General features: G+C 31.6%; 1 long non-coding RNA gene and 2 other non-coding genes across 4 annotated transcripts; all 3 read right to left on the reverse strand.

The window, feature by feature from the left end:
* Positions 1–97: 97 nt before the first annotated feature.
* LOC139513056 (uncharacterized) lies at positions 98–12,281 on the reverse strand. Of its 2 annotated transcripts, none has more exons than XR_011662378.1 (4): positions 12,172–12,281; positions 3,952–4,013; positions 797–859; positions 98–193 (listed from the first exon to the last, which is right to left on the reverse strand). It is a non-coding gene; the product is annotated as an uncharacterized lncRNA (long non-coding RNA). The 2 variants fall into 2 exon arrangements; XR_011662379.1 differs by having other exon boundaries at positions 132–213.
* Positions 2,098–2,173, reverse strand: LOC139513931 (small nucleolar RNA snR60/Z15/Z230/Z193/J17). Its single transcript, XR_011662566.1, has one exon. It is a non-coding gene; the product is annotated as a small nucleolar RNA snR60/Z15/Z230/Z193/J17 (small nucleolar RNA).
* On the reverse strand, positions 3,053–3,128 carry LOC139513932 (small nucleolar RNA snR60/Z15/Z230/Z193/J17). The gene has a single exon (XR_011662567.1). It is a non-coding gene; the product is annotated as a small nucleolar RNA snR60/Z15/Z230/Z193/J17 (small nucleolar RNA).
* Positions 12,282–12,640: the final 359 nt, after the last annotated feature.

A 12,640-nucleotide genomic window follows, 5' to 3' on the forward strand; every position in this document is an offset into this window, starting at 1 on the left:
CTTATTGCACAAATATCAAAACATTTCAGAATAATTTGCGATCAACAAGTCAAAATTTTGCAAAAGGAGCACCTGTGTTTTACATTATGCAAATGCAGGAGTTTCAAGAATTTAAGTATAAAAAGACCATACGAAGTTGTACCACCATCTTCTGCCAACACATACCAATTCTTTACTCTCATCTTTCTTCCTCCTAAAAATAAAATCCAATATCTACCAATTTAGACGTAACAACTGAACTACCTTTACAAGAAATGCATTTTAACAGGTGCTATGTTAATTAAAATGACTTTGTCCTAATCATTTCAATTGGATGGGTAGCAACAAAACTTTAAAATATATACAATCAAAGAGAATATCAGATTAAATATACGGGCTTGGGTTATAATCATATCATTCATTTGGCAGAATGTAATCATCATTTATTCTCTGTAGAATATATATTTATAGTACTTAATACCCAGCATTAGCTGTCATTGATTGAGCATAACGTAAAATAAGAAAATTTAATGTTGAAAACACTTGGTCAATAAAAGAAATTATAGAAATTTCTGTTTGAACCATTTGTTGATACTTTTTACCTTCCAAAAAACAAGTCGACCATGCATGTTACCTTTAGTATCTTTTATATTGGACATTGAAAGAAATATATTACTTTTAACAAAGAACAGTAAACAAAATTGTTGTTCATGGATAGTTGTCACATTGGCAAGAATACCTACATCTTTATATGTAAAGGTTTGCCTAGGAGGCTTTTGAAATTAGAAAAATTTGAAAATTAAAGAACTTGACTTACCAACTAAATGTACAGGCTCTTCCTTATTTTCTGTTGTCAATTAATGCATGTCAAATCTTCTTTCTAAAATATGAAAACAATTATTCAAATAAATCATTTCGATCTTATTTTAAGTTCCTTTTGTAATTTTAGCTCATTCATCAACGACATTTTACCATAAATTCTCAATTCATACAAAATAGCAAGCTGAGGAGTCGGAACAGGATATCAGAAAAGTGAATCTACATGGATAATTAAGAGAGATTCCCATTTCACTTGAAGTTCATCATCATATATCCCAATCCAATTCTTATTGTATTATAACAATTTTTTATTGTATTATAACAATTTTTTTAATTTCTGTACTGTTTATATAAGCCTCCTTTATATTAATTTTTTCCGCATGAATTCACTCCCAACATCACGAAACATGTTTGAATATGTATTTACTTTCTGGTTGCCACACACAACATAGCAGTTGTTCATTAAATATTCACATATAATAATATTAGAACCTGAAAAGGGCCACAACTGAATAATGAAAAAAAAGATCTGTCAGACCTGTACACAATAATTATGAGTAGTAATCAGATCAAGTCAGAATCATCTCCCTTTAGCGATTGACCCAGATCCTTATCTGACCACAACAGAACGTTGTGATCAGCAAGTCACTGAGAATTTCCTCAGGGTCAAATGACACGCATGATTTCATCATTTTACTAATTCTGTAAAAAAAAAAGTCAAACAAGACACATTTCATTAAATGCACACAAATCATTTCATTTCTTTACAACAAATTTAGTTACTTTCCCAAGTTTCTCATCCCCACATTTACAGACCACATTAAAAACATGAAAGATAAAATTTTTAAATAATTCTTATAATTGTATGGGGTTCACTGTTGCTAAAATAAGGCTTCTTTGCTGATCAAGAGCATTTGTCACAGACATCCAAAGAATTTTTACAAACTATTTCACAGCCTAAAACTACTGTGAATTCATTATTATTCGTTGGATACCAATTTTCTTGGCTTTCGTGGACACAGGTGAACCACAAATTCAAATGTTCAACAAATAACATATTTTCAATAGGCTTTCTATACAGAGATTGGCAAAACCACGAAACCAAATATCCACAATATGAGTCTTCAGCAATCAACGAAAAATTGATACCCACGAAAAATAAATGAATCCACAGTAAGTTAAAGCAAGACTTGCCAGAGCTGTTAAATATTTTGTCAAATTCCAACAAAACAGACATTGAATCAAATTAACATAAGGAAGCTGAAAGTTTAAGAATGTCTGATAATTAAAAAAAAAACTTTGCTGTATCAGTTAGGGGCGAAAATTTGTCTTTCACTGAAAATCAGTTGAACTATGAAATCATCATTTACAGCACAGTATACATGTAGTTTCCAGATGGAATTCACTTTTAATAAATTTTTGAAAGAAAATGGAAAATCCCCCATGTTCAACCTTCCTAAACATTAAAAGCCATGTGTGAGCAAAAACAGACGACTCGTGTACAATATTTGCAAAGTTTTATCCTTAGGTCTGATGAATGCACATGCATGCCAACATACAAATTTTAGACGACAGTAAAGTGAGAATTTGTGGTAAAAACGTAGACCAACAGGTGTTCTTGGAATTATTTTTTTGTATAGGTTTTTGATGATCCATCAATGGACAAATGAATTAATAGCTGTCTCAGACGGGGGCATTTGCTATCGATCACAGAACATCAGCTCCTGCATTCATCACTAACAGCTATTTTCACTATTCCTTTTCAAGACTGGATTATAGACGAAAGTTTCACTATTCATGATATCGACTTCAAAAAATGATTTTGGTTTACCAAAAGACCTTACTTTACACGAGCACCAAAAGTTCCATATTTAAAATGTAGCTTGCATTGATATTGACAATATCAAGCTACATTTTAAATATGGAACTTTTGAATTTGAAATAGGAACAATGTGTTGGCAAAATAAAATTCAGAGGGAAATTCTAAAAAAAAAAATTGAGGACAGATGCCAAATAGGGATACTGTGCATTACTTTATTTTAAGTGGATTGAGAATTCTGTGGTTTTACAAAAGTCTGAATACACGCCTGCAGAAAAGTATATTTGTACTTCTTTGAACATTAAAATTTCCAATGGCAGTAATTTCATGCATATTCAGGACAATATTGACAAGAATACAATTTGTTACCCGTCCCAACTTCCTAAATCAAAAGCCGACAAAATAGTATTACTGAATGTGACAAATTGCATTTCAGTGCTGTATCAGTTAGGGGCGAAAATTTGTCTTTCACTGAAAATCAGTTGAACTATGAAATCATCATTTACAGCACATGTCACAAACACTATTCAATCTCGGGTTATTTATCCAATCTTGTTTTCACAAAATTATGGATTAGTCTTTAAAGGTCTAGTGGCAAATATTTCATACATATTCAAGACGATGGTAGAGAACACATAAGTGGTGACATTTGGAAGATTCTTGGGTTTCAAGAGGCAGGTTGAAACAGTCTATCCCATGCAATGCATTGCCGCATCCTTGTTGACACTTTACCTGAGAAATAAACATCGTTAAAACTTTTTATACTGCATTGTCTCAGACGGGGGCATTTGCTATCGATCATAGAAATCAGCCTCTGCATTCATCATCAACAATGAATCGAGATAAAGTCAAGTGTAATCGGCAAACATTACCGTTGCAGATCTAGGCACCAACTTTATTTAAATTGTCAACAGTTTCCATGTTCTGCAATTTATATATGTGTATTAAATTTTTGGATTAGCTTCTTTTAGAGCCCAGGAGGTGATTTCACAAAAATAGAATACTCAAGACTAACACTGATAGCAAGTTATTAACAATTCCATTTTTTTGTGCAATCGACTACAGCCTTACAAATTAAAACAAAGAGAACTTTTTTTTCTACATGTATTTCAGTTTTAAATAAAATCAGAGTGTAATTTATCAGAGTAGTGCAGACTTTGCCATGAAATTCATTCTGCTGTCAGAATTCAGATTGTAATCATTTATGATCATATGTCCCTATCTGAATTTGAAATCATCATTCCAGCAGGAGTCGAGAAAAGATAGCAAAATCTTCTGTTGCATATATTCACATGGGATGCAAAAGAGTACTTTGTGTAGAATTTAGTACATACCATATTCAGTGAATCCATTTCTGTTTTAACTGGCATAGCATCTTCTTGTACGATTGATTTTTCTGCAAAAAAGAAAAAGATATTGATGTACAATGTAGTATTGTAGATGCATTGTAGAAAACAAATGGTCAAAATAGGGTATATAGTTTAATATGACATTCAGAACAAGCAGTGGAATCATCAATTTCATAGCCCAATGCTCGAAAGTTTCATCCCAATGTCATCAAAACTGTTCACCCAAAAAATATCAACAAAATCTCTTCAAATTTTTTTACTTTGTTTAATCCTTTCACTGATAGATTACCTGACAGCAGCTACTCTGGGACTATTGCTACCCTTGCTGTGACCATTAAATTTACTCCCCATTGTTTGAATCAAAGTAATTGTCCTTATAAATATGTCCTGAAAGTTGATGAAACAGAGTACATGTACATGTACATAGTTTATGTTCAAAATGTTAAGCTTGGGGGAAATAACCTTGAATATTGATCAAACATTCAGAACAAGCAGTGGAATCATTAAATCAAATTTCATAGCCCAATGCTCGATAGTTTCATCCCAATGTCAATACTGTGCAGTGCATAACTTATACATTTGTATTCAAAATGTACTATCTTTTAAAGCCATTTATTAAGATGTTATTAAATATGTATGTAATCAGGTATATGGGGAAGTTAATTTTTATTGAAAGAATACATGCCCTGGAGACCCACAACTAGCTAAATTTGAATAAATAGGCAAATCATTTTATTCAACACATTTTTTTGGTGGTTTCTACTAGGGAATCAGTCTGGACTTTTGAGTGCCACATGTAGTTCTTTGGCCTGAATCACATATTTTGTAAATACAAATATTGGAAACCATCACAAATATATATGACTTAAAAAAAAAGAAGAGATAAACATGAATTTGAAGAATGTCACTTCAGACTAACATATGGCATCAGATGCAACAGTGAGCTAAGATGAGGTGAGTAAGCCCCACTCACTGATATATAAGAAGGATCTATTGAAAACATCATTAGTGACATGTTTGCAAATGGATTAGGGAATCGTCAACTTCCAATTATAAAATTGATTTGGAAAAAAATACTGCTCATTTCTAATTTTAAAAGTACATGCATATGCTATGCATTCAGACATATTCAACAATTTTTCCAATTGAAGGCAGGAATTAAAACAAGCCTTTAATACATATTTCATGATAATTAACATTCAAGTCTAGTGTCAATGATTAACAGTTTTCTCCTCAGGTCCTTTTAGCATCATGGTAATGTAATGCTACATGTATATTTCTTGTAGAATAATTAATAGATGGTATTTAAAATGTTTCCGTTTACCAGGATGCTAAATGAAATATCTGGAGAACACAGATTAACATACATGTAATGCGATTAAATTTCCGACTTCAGATATTAATTCAATGCTTTTGACTTTGTTTTCATATCAACTCACATCAAAGACTACTTTGGAACCCTCGCTCGAGTCTCCATACTTCTCTGATGTCATGAAACTATTTCGTGTCCATTCAGTTAGAGCTAATACTGTATTTGTTCATCAACAAAGTCAGAATACCCAATACATGTAATCATCATTGTGACACTACTAAAATCATGACAGCAGGTGTGAATTTCTCTTATTTACAGATCCCTTCCACGACCACACATTGTTCTAGCAAAAACCCTTTTACTTTAAATTCCATTTGCAATGCAGATCTATTTTATTTGATAGAAAGCAGCATTATTTAATAGACTGATATTCTTTTGAATGTATACTAGTCAACAAAAGAAACGATACACGACTTTGAAATAAAATTTATCAAAAAGTGTTACATATAAAACAAAATGATATACACTATTTTAAAAAGCTTTCATTTGCAATGTATGCACATGTGATAATGAAAATCAAAACTTTTCGGAAAGTATCTAAATTCCGTGTAAACGATCATAGGGTGTAAATTAGTTTTGAGGAAAGTTGAATAAAAAATCGACACATAATTTTCTAAGTACTAAATAAAATTTCAAATTTGTTTAAAAATATTCAATATGCTAATCAAGTTATGTTCATGTTGTAACTAATGGGTTGAAATATTGTTTTTTTTTAATTTTTGGGAAAAAAAGTGTTTTTTGAAATCTCAAAAATTGCAAATTTTTTTTTTTTATTTTCGTCTCAAATTGATGCTTTAGATATGAAAACAATACACAATCAATTTGGAACCTTTCGGATTAGTTTTAAGATTGTTACCGCTTTTTGAATATCACTTTACACATACTGTCTATGGTAAATCAGTTGATAATGTATACATTTTAACGATTTCTCGTGGGGCCGAACTTTGCTTAACTAATAAACGAAGAAACTGTATGATTTTTAAAAACAAATTGATGGCAAACACTGTCTTTACCTTTAAATGAGAGGTTGGCATCATTAGTTGGAACTTCTGTTTTTAAAATTGTCGTTTTATGTAAATTTTGTAAAAACAATAAAAATCGCGAAAAAACGTCACAAAAGCTAAAAAAAAATAATTTTTAAACGGATTTATATTTCCATAATTATTAAGTATAACTTCCTTCAATATTGGTCCAATGAACGGAAAACTTTATCTTTAATTTGAAAAAAAGTCTTGTGTCGTTTCTTTTGTTGACTAGTATAAACATCATGTGTTTAAAAAGTTCCCCTCCTGAAAGAATTTATAACTATTGAAGTAAAAAAAAGAAAATAATCAACATTGCCCAAGAGATTAAAAAATAATTTAAGCAGTTTACACTTGAATGTTTAAACCTAACATGCACACATTACATTAATCTGTATTTGGATACAGACATTGCTTTTAAATCATGTAAATAGATGCATTTTTACATTAACAGTAAACATTTTTATAAATTCGAGTTTTTCAACACTACAATCTATTTTATAAATTCGAGTTTTTCAACACTACAATCTACATATGATTTGTATATCCTCTGGGTAAAATCTGGATTCAGTACATTTTTTGGTGATCTGCTTAATCACAATATCCATCAATTTGTGGATTAATTATATTGTGGGGGAATCCTCCACCCATCCCATAATTTTTTTTGGGGGGGGGGGGGGGGGGGTTAAATGGTCAAACTACCTATGCATGCAATCAACAAGCTTCTTCCCATTTGTCCATAAGACGTGGTAAGATATTATTTCAAGTCAACGTTGACTACGGATTGCTTGGATTTAAAACCGTACATCAGTTGGAACGGGGACCCAATTAATTGCCCCATTGGAACACATTGAAAATCATTGTAAATACATAGGGTCCTGTTCAATAAATAATTTTGATAGCCACCTTGGGACTTCTTGTTCATGTTAGGCATTCATTTAGAAGTGTCTAAGTGCATTCTCAGTGCCTCATGACCGGCATTCCGTTGCACAATTTTGTTTTTATTGACAACAGGGTCAGTCTGTCTACTTCCGGGAAAGAATAAAGGCTAGAATTTAGGCAATTTACTCTATGTACTGACGCCAGATTACATTTAAATCAATCAAAATTTTTACAGAAATTCAAACTAGAAAGCCTACCCTTTTAAATAAATCTACATTCAGTTACAGAACTAGTGAAATAATAACACTACACAATTTATAACAAAAGTTATATATTTTTTTTAAGAACTACATTCGTGGGTACCGGACTGGTTGCCCTAACTGGGATCCTATTCCTGTCAGACTTTATTTTTTCCCCCAGACCTAAAACTGAACTTTTAAAATAAAGATATACATCTCAGTAGTTATTGTGCAAAGTTTCAAAAAAATTGATCAATCAGTTACAGAATTATGGATCCTTATCTATAACATCTCAATTACCAGAAAATTGATCGGAGAAAATCTTAAATTCATGAAGAAAATATGCTAAAAATCAGCACAACTTTTTTATTTCAAGAGATATTTACATTCTGTAAATTGCATAAGGTAGATAAATTCATTCTTTGTATGGAAATCTAGTTGAAACCAAAATTTGTTTAAAAATAAATTAAAAATATTATTTTTTTCAATTAAAATTAAAAAATCTTCTGTTTTAAAGAATTACATATGCAAAACAAGCATACCCCATAACAATGGTATAAAATATGAGACAAAGTCTTCAAATAGTCTGCTAAGTTCATTTAAAATACAATATAAGAGGCTAGATGCAGAGAAGTTCTCACTTGTAGCTAAAACCAGTCAAACAGCACCTCCTATAGTTTAACAGATGTGGAGGGAAATCCTTGATCTTCCTGACCGCTTAATGCTACTGTGCGTTGTTGTACTTTTGACTGCTCTAAATGTCCAACTAGTTTATATGTGTGTTTTCTTGGACATTGAAACTTTTGGTGGCTGAGATCCATGTACTTTAGTCCAAGTTCACCAACCTGAATATAGATAACAAAGACAAGTTAATAATGCAGGAACTTTTAAAAATGCAACTTGGGAAAGAAGCATTAATGAAAATGAAATTCAATCAGTGAAACTATTAAAAGAGCACTTAGTGTTTCCTTAACCAGAAGCTGATCTCCAAAAGTTCCAAAACCAAGGAAGATATATATAGCTCCATTCATCTACTGCTGTCATACATAGATACAGATAAAATTAAAGGTCCTTTTAAGGACCATCAAAATCTTTAAAAGGGAGTCTAAAATTGTTGTACATTCAGTTTAAATTGCTTTTATAAGCTATATTATAGCCCTACCCCTTAAATATCTTCAAAAAAATGTAAAATTAGAGAGCCCCTGGCAAGTGTTTCTGAGTTTACACAATAATATGTGGCTATGTGTGTGATGCGGCTCTAAATAAATGTGAGCTGGATTCGCACACAACTTTCATAACTGAACCGTGGCACCTAAATGATTTATTTAATATCCACAATCTATCAAAAACTTATTAAAAACCTAAAACTGAAACTATGGGATTCTTTTCTGTTTCCAGGTCCCAGAATTAAGATATTAGAAAGAAATAAGCCCATATTTACCATCTGGCACTGTCCCCTGATGCCATATAACACATTTATTATTTCTTTCCCCGTGTCTTTTTCTAATACTATTTGCTGATATTTTTCAAAAATCCCTCCATTTTAACTTACAAGTGTAGGAATACATACTACAGACAACTATGACCTTTCTGTGACCCCCTTTTAAACTTTAAATTGAAGAAAAAACTTTTTTAAATTTCATAAATTTAAATTTCAATTTAATTTAAAAAGTTTAATTCAAATTTTAAAAATAATTACACCATTATTTTCCTTATTGAATTTCGAAGCCTGTAGCCAAATTTCATCCATGAAACTTCAAAAATGAGCTTACAATTGCAGATTGAAATGTTCAAAACATGCTCTCTGACAGGAACGGGGACCCAATTAATTGCCCCATTGGAACACATTGAAAATCATTGTAAATACATAGGGTCCTGTTCAATAAATAATTTTGATAGCCACCTTGGGACTTCTTGTTCATGTTAGGCATTCATTTAGAAGTGTCTAAGTGCATTCTCAGTGCCTCATGACCGGCATTCCGTTGCACAATTTTGTTTTTATTGACAACAGGGTCAGTCTGTCTACTTCCGGGAAAGAATAAAGGCTAGAATTTAGGCAATTTACTCTATGTACTGACGCCAGATTACATTTAAATCAATCAAAATTTTTACAGAAATTCAAACTAGAAAGCCTACCCTTTTAAATAAATCTACATTCAGTTACAGAACTAGTGAAATAATAACACTACACAATTTATAACAAAAGTTATATATTTTTTTTAAGAACTACATTCGTGGGTACCGGACTGGTTGCCCTAACTGGGATCCTATTCCTGTCAGACTTTATTTTTTCCCCCAGACCTAAAACTGAACTTTTAAAATAAAGATATACATCTCAGTAGTTATTGTGCAAAGTTTCAAAAAAATTGATCAATCAGTTACAGAATTATGGATCCTTATCTATAACATCTCAATTACCAGAAAATTGATCGGAGAAAATCTTAAATTCATGAAGAAAATATGCTAAAAATCAGCACAACTTTTTTATTTCAAGAGATATTTACATTCTGTAAATTGCATAAGGTAGATAAATTCATTCTTTGTATGGAAATCTAGTTGAAACCAAAATTTGTTTAAAAATAAATTAAAAATATTATTTTTTTCAATTAAAATTAAAAAATCTTCTGTTTTAAAGAATTACATATGCAAAACAAGCATACCCCATAACAATGGTATAAAATATGAGACAAAGTCTTCAAATAGTCTGCTAAGTTCATTTAAAATACAATATAAGAGGCTAGATGCAGAGAAGTTCTCACTTGTAGCTAAAACCAGTCAAACAGCACCTCCTATAGTTTAACAGATGTGGAGGGAAATCCTTGATCTTCCTGACCGCTTAATGCTACTGTGCGTTGTTGTACTTTTGACTGCTCTAAATGTCCAACTAGTTTATATGTGTGTTTTCTTGGACATTGAAACTTTTGGTGGCTGAGATCCATGTACTTTAGTCCAAGTTCACCAACCTGAATATAGATAACAAAGACAAGTTAATAATGCAGGAACTTTTAAAAATGCAACTTGGGAAAGAAGCATTAATGAAAATGAAATTCAATCAGTGAAACTATTAAAAGAGCACTTAGTGTTTCCTTAACCAGAAGCTGATCTCCAAAAGTTCCAAAACCAAGGAAGATATATATAGCTCCATTCATCTACTGCTGTCATACATAGATACAGATAAAATTAAAGGTCCTTTTAAGGACCATCAAAATCTTTAAAAGGGAGTCTAAAATTGTTGTACATTCAGTTTAAATTGCTTTTATAAGCTATATTATAGCCCTACCCCTTAAATATCTTCAAAAAAATGTAAAATTAGAGAGCCCCTGGCAAGTGTTTCTGAGTTTACACAATAATATGTGGCTATGTGTGTGATGCGGCTCTAAATAAATGTGAGCTGGATTCGCACACAACTTTCATAACTGAACCGTGGCACCTAAATGATTTATTTAATATCCACAATCTATCAAAAACTTATTAAAAACCTAAAACTGAAACTATGGGATTCTTTTCTGTTTCCAGGTCCCAGAATTAAGATATTAGAAAGAAATAAGCCCATATTTACCATCTGGCACTGTCCCCTGATGCCATATAACACATTTATTATTTCTTTCCCCGTGTCTTTTTCTAATACTATTTGCTGATATTTTTCAAAAATCCCTCCATTTTAACTTACAAGTGTAGGAATACATACTACAGACAACTATGACCTTTCTGTGACCCCCTTTTAAACTTTAAATTGAAGAAAAAACTTTTTTAAATTTCATAAATTTAAATTTCAATTTAATTTAAAAAGTTTAATTCAAATTTTAAAAATAATTACACCATTATTTTCCTTATTGAATTTCGAAGCCTGTAGCCAAATTTCATCCATGAAACTTCAAAAATGAGCTTACAATTGCAGATTGAAATGTTCAAAACATGCTCTCTGACAGGAACGGGGACCCAATTAATTGCCCCATTGGAACACATTGAAAATCATTGTAAATACATAGGGTCCTGTTCAATAAATAATTTTGATAGCCACCTTGGGACTTCTTGTTCATGTTAGGCATTCATTTAGAAGTGTCTAAGTGCATTCTCAGTGCCTCATGACCGGCATTCCGTTGCACAATTTTGTTTTTATTGACAACAGGGTCAGTCTGTCTACTTCCGGGAAAGAATAAAGGCTAGAATTTAGGCAATTTACTCTATGTACTGACGCCAGATTACATTTAAATCAATCAAAATTTTTACAGAAATTCAAACTAGAAAGCCTACCCTTTTAAATAAATCTACATTCAGTTACAGAACTAGTGAAATAATAACACTACACAATTTATAACAAAAGTTATATATTTTTTTTAAGAACTACATTCGTGGGTACCGGACTGGTTGCCCTAACTGGGATCCTATTCCAGTTGATTGTCAGCAGCCTTATTGGCAACAGGAAGTGCATGGAGACGAGCAAAGACGGGAAATATTACATTATAATATGAGTATAATAACCCCATACTTTAAAAGTGCAGTTCTATGTTTCAGTCCAATCATACCAATGATAAAATAAATATTTCGATCAATTTATGAATTAATGAAAATTTGCAAATAGTTAAATTATGAAAAAAAAGTTTAAACATTTGAACCGAATAATACTACTTGTCTAATTGAATTTAATTCGCATTGTATAAGAAAGACAAGTAATCCACAAAAATCATACCTTATTAAAAACACATCACAGAGTACCGAACATGTGCTCACCACCCCTGTGCTCATCACCCCTCCGCAGTAAGGCAAGGACGTCTTCTGTCCAACCTCGTGGCCCAAACTAATTCTTCACGTGGTATCAAACCGGAAATGGCAAGATGTATCGTCTATTTCCGCAAGAAGGAAAAATACATACAAAACAAACAAACAATTTAAAACAGCATAAAAAGATCCGCAACATTCATTTGTCTTTCAATAAATTAAAAACATCACAAAACAATGGACAATATTTCAAATACTTGTTTCTTACCGACACGGATGATAGAGGGGTATAAGGATTATTTTATCATTACTTTTGAAAATCAAACGATGATTGGAACGAAAGAAATCAAAACTGTTGTTCATAATGTATCACCTGTAGTCGTTGAAATAAGAACTAAATGTTTTTAAGTTCTTCCGGAACATTTTTTTTAATTCCTTAT

Source organism: Mytilus edulis, chromosome 2, assembly GCF_963676685.1.
Source record: "Mytilus edulis chromosome 2, xbMytEdul2.2, whole genome shotgun sequence".
NCBI classification, from domain to species: domain Eukaryota; kingdom Metazoa; phylum Mollusca; class Bivalvia; order Mytilida; family Mytilidae; genus Mytilus; species Mytilus edulis.